At 41.0% G+C, this 12,888-nt stretch overlaps 1 pseudogene; it reads right to left on the minus strand.

The window, feature by feature from the left end:
* The window catches only part of LOC132495297 (coiled-coil domain-containing protein 150-like), a 92,271-nt pseudogene extending 79,883 nt beyond the window's left edge, over positions 1-12,388 (minus strand).
* Between the last annotated feature and the right edge of the window lie 500 nt (positions 12,389-12,888).

Genomic DNA, 12,888 nt, shown 5'->3' on the forward strand with positions numbered 1-12,888 from the left:
TCTTAATGTCACATACGGGCAGGTATAACTTCATGTGGCATATTTTTTAAATCTTCCTAATAAACAGCCACATATTTTCTTCTTCAATGGTTTCTTTTCATTCTATCCACTATCTTGACTTCCCCCTCTGCAATTCCAACGCCCCCTTCACCTTCCAGCTTCCTTTTTATCTTACCTCCTGAATTGTAAGGTTCATTTTACGTTTTGTGGTCTTCAGTTCCTCTTCAATAATGGCTGCATTCTTCTAAAAATAGAAGGAGAAAAGGTTCTAAATAATCTGAAATGACAGGAAGAAACTGTCTATGGTATATCACAGTTCAAATCTAGACTTTTTTGGGGCAACCTATAAATGCTATTCTGAATACAGTTATAAACACTTCTTATTATGAGTCTAAAGTAATTATTACAATGAGATATTTAAAGTTATTTTATTACTTTCATTCATGACTTCTATCATTTTCCCTTTCAGATAATTAAAAAATGATTAGTCACATGTACCTCCTATGTAAAATTCAGTAATCAGAGGAAAACCTGGTAATTGCTAGACATTTTTCTTACAGGGTATAGTCCTATTTTTTTAAGTACTCCATTTTTTCTAGCCTCAAATATTATCTATGCTTAGGAGTTGAGGATGAAAAACACAGCTTTCACTATTCATTCTCTCTTTTTTTTTTTTTTTTTTTTGGATTCTGTGTTGTTTATTACCATCCAAATACATGAAGTTCTGATGAAATAAAATCATAAGGTACAGATAAAAACAGGCCATGAAAGCCCAGAGTCGTTTTAGGGCCAAACTGCAGACCACCCAATAGTTCACATTTTAGGAATTTGAAATGCCTAAAAATAGATAAGGTGGTTTCTGAAAAAGAGAGAGAGAGAAGAAAAGAAGAAAGAAAAAAAGAAAAAAAAGGAGAGGAAAAGGAGGGAGGGAGGAGACAAGACAAGAAACCATTCAGGAAATGTTAGCTCCCAAGAACGCCCGACTTAGAAGGAAGGGACAAACGCATAAAAAATGCATAAACTTTGCGCAGGTTAATGCAATAGTAAACAGTAGAATACATAGGCCTCATAATACTTTTGTAATGGCATACATATAATGTCTCTAGCACTTTTGAAAACTATGCAGACACTAATTAAGGATGATTCTAGGTAAAACTACATATTTCTTTAAAGGGGCGGGGTGGGAGGAGGGGAAGTATGGTCTCAGGGCGGATCCCCACAGACACAAAGATGAAACTATGTTTTTTGGTAATTCTAGTGGATATGGCAGCAAAAATTTGTCGTAAGGATGTTGGCTGGTTTTAAGAGGGTTATTTTCAAATATAACCATACAGCTCTATTTGTAAAAAAATCTTTGTGAAAAGTTAATTTTATTAACCCTGAAAAATGCCTATATTGACATCTCTTTCTAAGATAAACTAAAAGTAGCAGAGTTGTGAACAGGTAAGGGCTATATGCTTTAAAACAAATGTGAACCCTCTTTGGGTTCCTCTCACACAAAGGATACAGAGTCTTAAATACAATAAACTTCCTTAAAAATCTGCCACCTAACAATTGTTTACATCATAGAAAAATAGCATTTTTGTAAAAAGAAAGTTACTTTGTTAAAATGGTCTATTTTAAACCAGCAATTATTTTTCATATAAAGAATTTCTAAACATCCATACAGGAAATAAAAATAGATAATACTGAGTGCAAAGCAGACAACATCATGTTTGCAAACAATCAAAGTATCTCATTGCCAGATAAATAACATTTTCACTATTCATTCTCTTTTATATTATTATTAATGGCACTACAATCTAAGATGTAAAAACTCAAAGCTGTCCTTGCCTTCTTCTCTACCTTCAGCCCCTATCCAATACCACATTCTAACATATCTTTCCTCTCAAAATGCCACAACCGTAGTTCAGACCTAATAAGGTCTGTGTCTCAAATAAGGCAATGGATTCCTAATGGGTTTTCCTATCTCCAATCTCTTCTCCTATAATTGATACTCTACACTACTGCTAGATTAGTTTTCTTCTTTTCATTATGTCACTTTCTTATCAAAAATTTAATCACTCCCCATAGGATCAAGCCCAACTACTTAATTATTCTTGATTTTGAGATCCTCTATGACGTTATCCCTTGCCAATTTCCAACTTATTTTACACAAACAAATCCTCACTCCTGTCCAGCTAGTTTATGCATTGCCTCCTAACTGCACCCAAGGGAAAGATCTAGGTTCAAATCTGAGTTACAGGAAGAAAACAGGCAAGTGTGATCTCAGAGAGGTGACTTCTCTCTGAGCCCCAGTACACTTATCATTAAAATAGAGACAATAGGGTTTCCCTGGTGGCGCAGTGGTTGAGAGTCCGCCTGCCGATGCAGGGGACACGGGTTCGTGCCCCGGTCCGGGAAGATCCCACATGCCGCGGAGTGGATGGGCCTGTGAGCCATGGCTGCTGAGCCTGCATGTCTGGAGCCTGTGCTCTGCGACGGGAGAGGCTTCAACAGTGAGAGGCCCGCGTACCGCAAAAAAAAAAAAAAAAAGACAACAATATCCTACATCTTGAGGTTTTGCAGAGATTAAACAAAACATGTTTTAAACAAAATAACATCTGTTACACTGCCTGGCCTGTGGAGGGAAAACAAAATCATTAGTTTTTTTTCCCTAGTCTTATCTTTTGCTGCCTCTGTGTGTGGTCTTTTAAATGTCCTCACTTCACTGCTTTGCCTTCTAAGGGCTCATCTCAAGTCCCGTCTTCTCCTTGAAGCCTAGCCTAATCTATTCTAGACAGGACATGCGCACCTTCTCAAACCCACCTGCATACAGAACACTTAGTTGGCAATATCTGCTTATTGTCCTACACTGTCCTTTAATATTTCTTATACCCTTCTTTTCTCTCTTTAGTTTCCCCTGCTGTGCCTTGTTCTCCCAGCTAGCATACAAGCTCTCGAAGAGCACAGACTCCCTCATATCTCTGGATCCACACAGTCACAGGTAGAGGGTAGGAATCTATAAATACTCAGTTACTGACAGCACACAATGTTATAGGCTATCGATGTAGATAAATTTCAGATGTCAAGAATCCTCACACCAACATCACCTATTTTTAAAAGTCAGCTTTATGGGTCTGTTGCCTCCTCCAGCTAACACATTAACAGTGAGTTTGTATTCCAGAACTCTGGACTCAAACCTTTGTCTCTGAGGCAAGCTGCAGAGTCACAGTCAACCTTTGCACCTCATCTTGTGCCGTGCCTTCTTTCTCTTTTACATCTCTTAGTTGCTGGCACAAATTCGTCACTTCCAGTTGCAATAGCTTCAGATCCTTGGAATGCTCCTCCTGTATTGTATTCAGTCTTTCCTTCAGAAAATCTATCAGACAGGACAGGAGGGTCATCAAGCAGTTTAAAGAAGGTCAGGAAAGGAAAAGAATCATGAACTCATCAAGCACCCACACAGGACCGAATTTCTGATGACCCTCTTCTCTCTATACCTGTTTTCTGTGGGTTCAAATCTTTTTCAGTTTGCAGACGAGGATGTTCATCTTCAAGGACTGGATGAGGCTTTCCAGACGGCACATTCAATTTACCAGAAACTCACAGTTCTTCCATAAAATATCTGTTTTTCCTAAACAAATTATTTCATTCTGGATAGGGCTAATGATGTCCTGGCTCACAGGCTCTTCTAAACATTTTGGAGTTTCCAAGTGGCCTCTGGACAAAGATCCCAATATAACAATATTATAGGGTAATCCCAACCATCGAATCAATGTAACACTTCTACTGAGTATAAAAACTATAGTCTTTAGTTAACTAGTATCTGATAGCCCCTGCAAATTTAAACACAGAGAGCACGATTAGGTAAAGAGGATGAGACCAATGTGGGATGGGTAAAAACCACTGATTATTTATTTATTTATTTATTTTTGCGGTACGCAGGCCTCTCACTGTTGTGGCCTCTCCCGTTGCGGAGCACAGGCTCCGGACACGCAGGCTCAGCGGCCATGGCTCACGGGCCCAGCTGCTCCACGGCATGTGGTATCTTCCCGGACCGGGGCACGAACCCGTGTCCCCTGCATCGGCAGGCGGACTCTCAACCACTGCGCCACCAGGGAAGCCCAAGACCACTGATTTTTTAATGGTTATTTTCATCGGAATTTTTTGTAAACTTATTTTGTATGTAAAAGCAAGTGATATATAAAACATGTTAAATGCTAATTCTATAATGGTAAACTAAGAATTAAAGTTAGTATGGAGGCAGTATTTCACATCCTTTTTAGAAAACTTTTAAACAAAGTGATAATAAACATTCCCATTTTGTTCTAACATACTCAACACTGGTACAAATTTAATCTTTGCTGAAGAGTTATTTTTCTACGTGTGCTATAATACCAACTATACCAATTTTAGGTCTTTGTAAGAGACATTCAGGAAATATATACATAATTTTAAAGAAAATCACACCAGTAAATTCAACATTGGCCACTTAAGCACCCAGATTCCTCAAGGCCTTTTGACAATCTAACTTTTATTTATTTTATTTATTTTTTGCGGTACGCGGGCCTCTCACCGTTGTGGCCTCTCCCGTTGTGGAGCACAGGCTCCGGACGCGCAGGCTCAGCGGCCATGGCTCACGGGCCCAGCCGCTCCGTGGCATGTGGGATCTTCCCGGACTGGGGCACGAACCCGCGTCCCCTGCATCGGCAGGCGGACTCTCAACCACTGCGCCACCAGGGAAGCCCGACAATCTAACTTTTAATGGCAATAACTTCTTCAGGAACACAAAGGAAAAACACACTTCTTTTTTTGAGTACTTCATTCTAAACTATGAATTTCTTTTAAGACTTATAACCTCTCTTTTAATTTACAATAAATCTGGAGAAAGAAAATACAGACCATATTAATGGCATGAATCAAGTTGTAGATGTTCACCTTAACTAATATCAAAGTCTATTTTTAATTTTAAAAAAGGCCCCCAAATTTTTTTCTAATTATGTAAAAAATTACATTTGTTTTTAATCAAGTATTGAAGGAGAATAGGATATCAAAGTTTGTGCACCTAATTAACACACTTTAAAAATCTGTTTAGAATAGTGGTAGTAGCTCCATTACAGGAGGACAACTCTTTATCTTGCAAATATTTTCTAATTAATATTCTAATGTTATTTCTCAATTCTTTTCTAAGTACCTATTTCACCTGCCAAACCACCCACACTGTGACTCCTTATTAGTAACCAGTGAGGCAAAATTCTTCAACCTACAAAGATATTGTAACACAATTTTTCAATTTGTTACCTTTTTTCACCAAAGTCCAACATTATTAGGTCATCCCTCAGAGAACTGGTCTGTTCCTCAACTATTCTCATCCTTTGCTGAAGTACCGTGAATGTTTCAGAAGCTGTAGCATTGACGCAGGCTGGAGAGAGGACTGGTCTGGACATTGTAGTTTCCATATGCACCTGAGATTAAAGTCACAATATTAGTGTAGTCGGTTCTATTATTGTTCAGAATGGCCACTGCCCCTTCGTGTGGAGGATTATACATCCCTGTCCTGTTGAGCTTGGAAATGGCCATGTGTCCTGCTTTGGTCAATTAAATGTGGGTAGAAGCTTTAAGAGCCAACTTGTCATTCATCATCTCTTTTCCCTTCTCCATGTGATGAGCAACATCCCAGATAGGGCCTGCTCCATGTGCCAAGATCCCAGAGTAAAGATTACGTGAGCAGAGCCATGGCCCATCCTTGACATACAGTGTGAGTGAGCAAGAAACTAATGTTGTTATAAGCCGCAGATTGTTAGGTAGTTTGTTACTGCAGCACAGTCTAGTCTAACCTGTCTGCTACTATTAGACATACACTAGGACCTATGACTTGGCTGAAGGAGTTATTACCTCTTTTCATTGCCAGCCATTTTCATTTTAACGTATTCCCATCCAACCTTTCTGAAAACAAAACAAAACAACACTCTACAGTACTTGGATCTCCGAGCAGTTGTCATAAAATAGGTTTACCAACTACCTTGAAGCAATGACTTTTAAAAAGAACTTGCAAACATAACTTCATAGCAAAGACTCTTACACTTACTGACATCAAATTTCCAGACTCCTCCCGCAAGACCACATGAGAGTAAATGGGAGTAGTGAGACTACTCTTTCAGGTATTAGTGACAGAAGCAGAATCAGCTTATAAGAAGTCCCAACATTTAAATGAATCATGTGCTCAAAGTTCAATGACAAGATCATTGGTGGAAACTTTAAGGACATTTTCCTGCAACTCTATCCTGTACAGACAGTTCTATACTAATCAAACCATAAACCTTAAGCATCACTAGCAATAGTGTATCTGTGGGAATGTGTTCACAAAGGCCCCACCTGGGATATTCGTAATACAACTTTCTCTCCCACTTGCTGTGTGATTAGATGCCTCCCCGAGGTATCCCAGGCAATGGAAGTGGGGACTCCCTTAGGTTCAAGTCACTAAAGGTGGTCCCCAGGACCCAGGGAAGGAATTAAAGAAGCCTTAAAACTGGTGGCAGGATTTAAGGGGGCACCAGCGGAAAGGCTGAGCTTCTTGCCAGTGTAACACTGTTACAGCCACTGAGGACAGCTCTCTAACCACCTTCTGTCTTTCCCCCACTGGTTCCAGAGAACGGCCTGTTTCTCTCTTTTTACTTAAAACAAAACAAAACAAACTCCAAACAAACAAACAAATACTTTACTGAGGAATAGTTGACAAATATAATTGTATACATTTAAAGTGTACAACATGATGATTATATATACATATACCTTGCAGAATGGTTACCAAGATCAAAATAATTAATACATCCACATAATTAACAACCTCACATAGTTAATGTAAGTAACTTTTTTTCTTTGTGGTAAGAATACTTAAAGATCTACTCTCAGCAACTTTCAAGTATACAATACCGTATTATTAACTATAGTCACCATGTTATACGTTTGATCCTCAGAATGTCTTATTTGAAAAGGCAACCTGCAGAATGGGAGAAAATATTCGCAAACCATATATCTGATAAAGGGTTAATATCCAAAATATATAAAGAACTCATACAACTCAGTAGCAAAGGAAGAAATAATCCAATTAAAAAATGGGCAGAGGGCCTAAATAGACATTTTTCTAAAGAAAATATACAGGTGGCCAACAGGTACATGAAACGATGCTCAACATCACCAATCATCAGGGAAATGCAAATCGAAATCACAAGATAGTAGCTCACACCTGTTAGAATGGCTAGTTTTAAAAAGACAGATAACAAACGTTGGCAAGGATGTGGAGGAAAGGGAACCTTATGTACTGTTGGTGGGAATGTAAACTGGTACAGCCATAATGGAAAACAGTATGGAGGTTCCTCAAAAAATTAAAACTTGAACTACCATATGATCCAGCAACCCCACTCCTGGGTATATATCTGAAGGAACTAAAATCAATATCTTGAGATATCCACATATCCATGTTCACTGCACCACTGTTCACAATAGCCAAGAGATGGAAACAACCTAAACGTCCTTCAGTGGATGAACAGATAAAGATGTGATTTATATATATATATATATATATATATATATATATATATATATATATATATATATGGAATGTTATTCAGCCACATGAGAGGAAATCCTGCCATTTGCAGGATGAATCTGGAGGGCATTATGCTAAGTGAAATAAGCTGGACAGAGAAAAAACAGTGTGTGGTTATCACTTATATATGGACTCTAAAAACCAAACAAACAAAAAAATCTGATTTCATAGAAACAGAGAATAGAATGGTGGTTGCCAGGGGCTGGAAGATAGGGGAAATGGAATGATGTAGGTCAAAGGGTACAAATTTTCTTTTTATTCTTATTTTATGCTCCTGACCAAGATTTCTCTCCTTTGTGCTCCTCTATAAAACAGAATGCATTTCCGACACATATAACCTTTTTGAATTCTTTAGATTTTCTGTTAACAATCAGCTTAAGGACAGGGGGTAAAGAAGTTCTCTTCTATTAACTGCTTTTCATGCTTTCAATTCGTTCTTGAAGGGAATGACAAAAGTAGACCCAGATATTAATAGAGTCTCTGGATACACAAAGATGTGAAGTAAGGTTCATCTACATTTCTGAAAAAAGCCAGGTTTGGAGTTTCCTGCTCAGGTTACCACATGGGCCTGGATAGTGTCCCTCAGGTAACAGAAAGAAGAGCCTCGAAGACAAACCTTAGGGCTAGTTCTACTGCCATGAAACCAGGGCTAGGGTTGGGGGAACCACCAATAGTGTGGGGTGGGAAGAAAAGAGAGAGGTAACAGTGAAGAAACACCAGATGGGTTTACCCTCCATTCCATTTTCTGTCACCTGCTGTCTGGCTACTGCCAACATAGAAATAAACCAGGCCTGGGGTTGGGAGAAAAAGTACGGAAAGGGTGTTTAATGGGGTTTGTGACAGGCAGTTGGCTCCTTTGCCCTCCCTCCAAAAGCAGTTGAAAAGTTCATGTCTCCACCCTCCCTTATAGCTGGCACATCCATGTGACATATCCTGGCCAGTGAGACTTTAGGCAGAAGTTTGCAAGAAGCTTCTGGGAAGACTTTTTTTTTTTTTTCTGATAAAAAGAACAGAAATGATGGCACCTGTCCTTTCCTTCCCCTGTAGGATGCCCGGAGCTCTGAGGGCTCTCTTTAAGTCAGCCATGCAGTACCTCACCGTTAAATGTAAACAAAGGGTCGGGGATCACCAGCATCTGAGAAACAAGGAAAAGGCCAGAGAAGCTCAGATTAACCTGACTTTTTGAAATAAAACTAGTAACCTCCAAACTTTGCTTATGTGAGAAATATAAACTTCTGTTTAGTCACACTTCCCTGTTGCTTGCAACAAGAGCAGTCCTGGAATACATAGTCGTCCCAGATAATAGTTGGTAGAGAAATGGGAAGAAGGAGGAGGTAAAGAAAATGACAAGCGGTGCCGGGGGTGGGAGGGGAGGGCAATTTCTGTGGCAACTTGTTAGGCCCAGGGAGCTGGTTATAATATAAAGGACTGTCTAATTAATTTATGTCAGAAGTCAGATCCATAATACTAACACAAATATAAAAGTTCATTTTTGGAAAAAAAATACAGAAAATGGAGTACAAGTTTCCCACATATTTTTAATAAGATGCAGATTCCCACCTAAAATTCTTTTGTGTAATTGTCGAAATGTCATAGTTTTGCTGTTATTTCCCCAAGGTACCCAAAATAGATATAAAATGCTTACATAACCTTACAGGGTATGTGTGCGCATTCAGCCATAAAAACAAGATGGAAAACAACACAAATTAAATGGCTTCATTTTCTCAGAAAAGAGAAAGTAAGTCTAGATATGTTTAGGTAAGAATTTGATTGGCATCATCACTCACACCCACCTGAACCTGATCTATACTGGAGCGTCTCAGGCTTCTGGAGAGAAAAAATACTCTCAAACAAAAAAGAAGAAGAAACTTGGCCCCCAGCCTTTGAGGGAGAGGAGGTTTATAGAAAATTCATCCTACGGAGGGAGAGATCGAGGCGCCTGGGACACTGACTGACGGTGGGCAGAGGATAAAGCTTTTGAGTGAAATACATGGTGTTGTCCTTGAAATATCCTCTTAGTCAGTCACTGAGGTTCAGGTCATCAAAGTGGATTCAAAAACGAAACAAGACAATCTACCCTTTGAGGATTTATTACAAACAGGTCTCAGGGTTAGTTGAAAATTCTTCCCTACCCCCTCACCACATGGGGAGAAAAGCAATGTCAAGGTCAGGAGAGCCCTCAGAAACAAAAATGGAAGCAATGGTGGCCCAGTAGCAAGAGCAGGACAGCCTTAATATCCACCAGGAAGTCCCTGAGTACCTGCGAGCCTGCTAAAGGAAGAGTAAAGTAAGAACTTGGGATCCAGTGAATCCGTTGATTTGAGGTTTAGAGTCAGGAGAGATTCTCATTTTCGCTGCAGTTGCTCATACCCCTGCCTCTCCTCCCTTATCTGGCAGGTCCAAGAAAGGGTAACAGAAACACCATGCCTCCACACACAATCCGCAGGCCACCTGGAGGCCAGTGGCCGTAACTCTATGACTTCCATGCTCAGCAGACTTATAACTCTATATGTTATTAAGAAGTTACAGACTTTCAACTCTATCTATAACTTATGGGGATAGAAGCCATAACTCTTCTTACAAGAAGAGAACTTAGCTCTAATTGCTAATATTCCAGCAAAGAGACTATAGCTTGAACATATCTGTGCTTTGCTGTTTTTGAAAAGGAGTAAATATCATTGAATGCAGTCTTGAACCTAAGTCCTGATGCTTGATAGCAACGAGAATAAAAATAGGAAGATATAAGCTTTTATTTTTAAAAAAGTTAATTCACAATTACTTTCCTAAATATATCATTATCAAATTAATACAGTGCTGTCTCTATGTTTAGGGCAAGTATTTCCAGAGAGCTCAGGTTACCTCACTGAAAGCATGGCATGAATAAGACAAATGTCCTAAGTAATATACTAGTAAAAGCCAGGTGGCTTTGAAAAGGCAACACTTGCTTCTGTAGGCACAGGCTCCATTCTTATATCTGGCAATAGCTACAACTATATGCTGTTGGTTCCAAAGTAACAGGCCAGGAACTCAGTGTTGCTTACCACAGCCACTGGAAAATAATTTGGTAATATTTTCTTCATTCACTCATATGTCCAATAAACGTTTCCTGAATGCCTACCATGAGCCAGAAACTGTTTTGACACCAGGGAATACAGCAATGATCGAAAGAGACTAACTCCCTGCCCTCCTGGAGCTTATATTCCAGTTGAAGAAATAAGTAAAATATATAGTTTGTTCACCAGTGATAAGTACAATGGAGAAAAAGTAGGAAAGAGGATGGGAGGGAGGCTATGGTGCAGGCTTCCAATTTAAACAGAGCGGTCAAAGGAAACCTCCCTGAGATGATATTTAAGCAAAGACCTGGGAAGGAGGTACAGGAGTGACATAAGGATGGGACAGAAAGGTCCAGAAAGAGTGAACAGAGAGTGCAAAGGCCCTAAGTCAGAAGGCCTGATGGGTCCACAAACAGTAAGGAGGTCAGTTTGACTGGGAAGCACGAAGTGAAGGAGAGAATAGTGGGAGATAAGGTCAGAGAGTAATAACAGGACAGGTTACATAGAGCCTTAAAGGCTATTGTAAAGGTCTGCCTTTACTTTCAGAGCTATTGGAGGGCTTAGAGTGGAGAAGTGTTGTGATCTACCTTAATTTTTAACTGGATCGGTCTGCCTAGATGGTAGCCAGGCAGAGATGGTAGAAAGACAACAGCAAAGTAGGAAGACCAGTTGTAAAGCTGCTACAATAACCCAGGGGAGATGCCGCTGGCTAGGACCAGGGTGCTAGCAACGGAACAGTAAGAAGTGTCAGAGTCCAGACATATTTTAAAGATAGGTTTGGTTGATAGATTAGATGAGAAAGGATGCATTGGAAGCACGGTGCTGCCATTAACTGAGACAATGAAAGCCTTTAGGAAGAACAAGTTTCAGGGGGAAAGATCAAGAGTTGTTTTGGAAATGTTAAATTTAAAACACGAAAGATGCCCAATACCTGACTGAACTTGTAGATTTGGAGTCAGGGGAGAAAGGTGGACCTTTCTCCCCTGACTCCAAATAAGGGATATAAATTCTGAAGTTGTCCATATATACATGGCTTTTAAAGCCGCGGAGACTGGATAACAGAGAACAGAAAAGATTCAAGGACCTAGTCCTGGGCGCTCCAAGATCAGTGTGGAGCATTCAAGCCAGACTAACCCGAGCTTCACCTCAGTAAGCTCAGATTCTTAATCATTTTCTATCTTCAGAGCCCAGACAGTACATGGGACATTGTGGGTGGCAAACAGCGGTATAGTTCAACAAAAATTTAACTTTGTTCCAGCCTAATTGGTAGGAGCTGGGGAAACAGCAATGAACGAATGTAAATTCCTGACACCTGCGTTCTAACGAGTGGGCCAGGGAAGATAACCGGTGGCAAAACCAGAAAATTAACGGAATAGCTTTCCCAGGAACCTATAACGCCAACCTAACATATAAATAAAGAAAAGTCGGACTGGGGCTTATGCGCGACCCTCTCTGGTGGCTATCCTTCCCCCGCTGGAGCCAGGTCAATGCAAACCTCGCTCCTAAACGGTTTTCACCGGCATCCAGCGCAGACGCGCCATTAATCAGGGTCCTGAGGTCCAGGGGGCAAGAGTAAACTCCGCCAGCTAGGGGAGAGGGCGGCAGGGAGAGATGACTGGGACCTTATCTGAACTGCCGACCCGCCCCCGCGGACGCCGGACCTCCCAGGGCCCCGTAGCCTCACCCCACAGTCCATCTGTCCGCCTGTGGCTCTATCCGGCAGCAAGTGGGCTGGTTTCTATAGAACTAAGACAGCGCTTAAACCTACCCGCTCTCCCGCGCGGTAGCTCCCGTACGCAGGCGCACCCGTGGCAGGGCATGCCGGGAATCACAGTTTTCCCGGCCCTGGAGGGCCCTCCGCCCCGGGCGGGACCCAGGCCGCTACCCGGGGGCGCGCACGGAGCGCGCAGCCCCGTGACCCGCACGACTACAGATCTTCGTTGTGCTCGCGAGCGGGGCATGCCGGGATAGGTAGTTTCAGCCCACTCACGTCCCGGACGTCCTGCGGCGTCCGCTTTGCGGAATTACCCATCCCATGCCGGTGAGCGTGCGGCGTTTGGGTCATTTGACACATACCCTGCATCCGGTCAGAGTCCAAGAGAAGAAAATGCTTTTAGTTTTAGAAGGATGAAAGTATCAAGTAACTTACGAACGACAGGAAAATAAGATTTTGTTAATGAGCATAAAAAGTGGTAAAAATACCGAGCTCAAACATTCTCATTGAAGAAAAAAACAAGCCCCTCT

Source organism: Mesoplodon densirostris, chromosome 8 (genome assembly GCF_025265405.1).
Source record: "Mesoplodon densirostris isolate mMesDen1 chromosome 8, mMesDen1 primary haplotype, whole genome shotgun sequence".
Classification (NCBI taxonomy): Eukaryota; Metazoa; Chordata; class Mammalia; order Artiodactyla; family Ziphiidae; genus Mesoplodon; species Mesoplodon densirostris.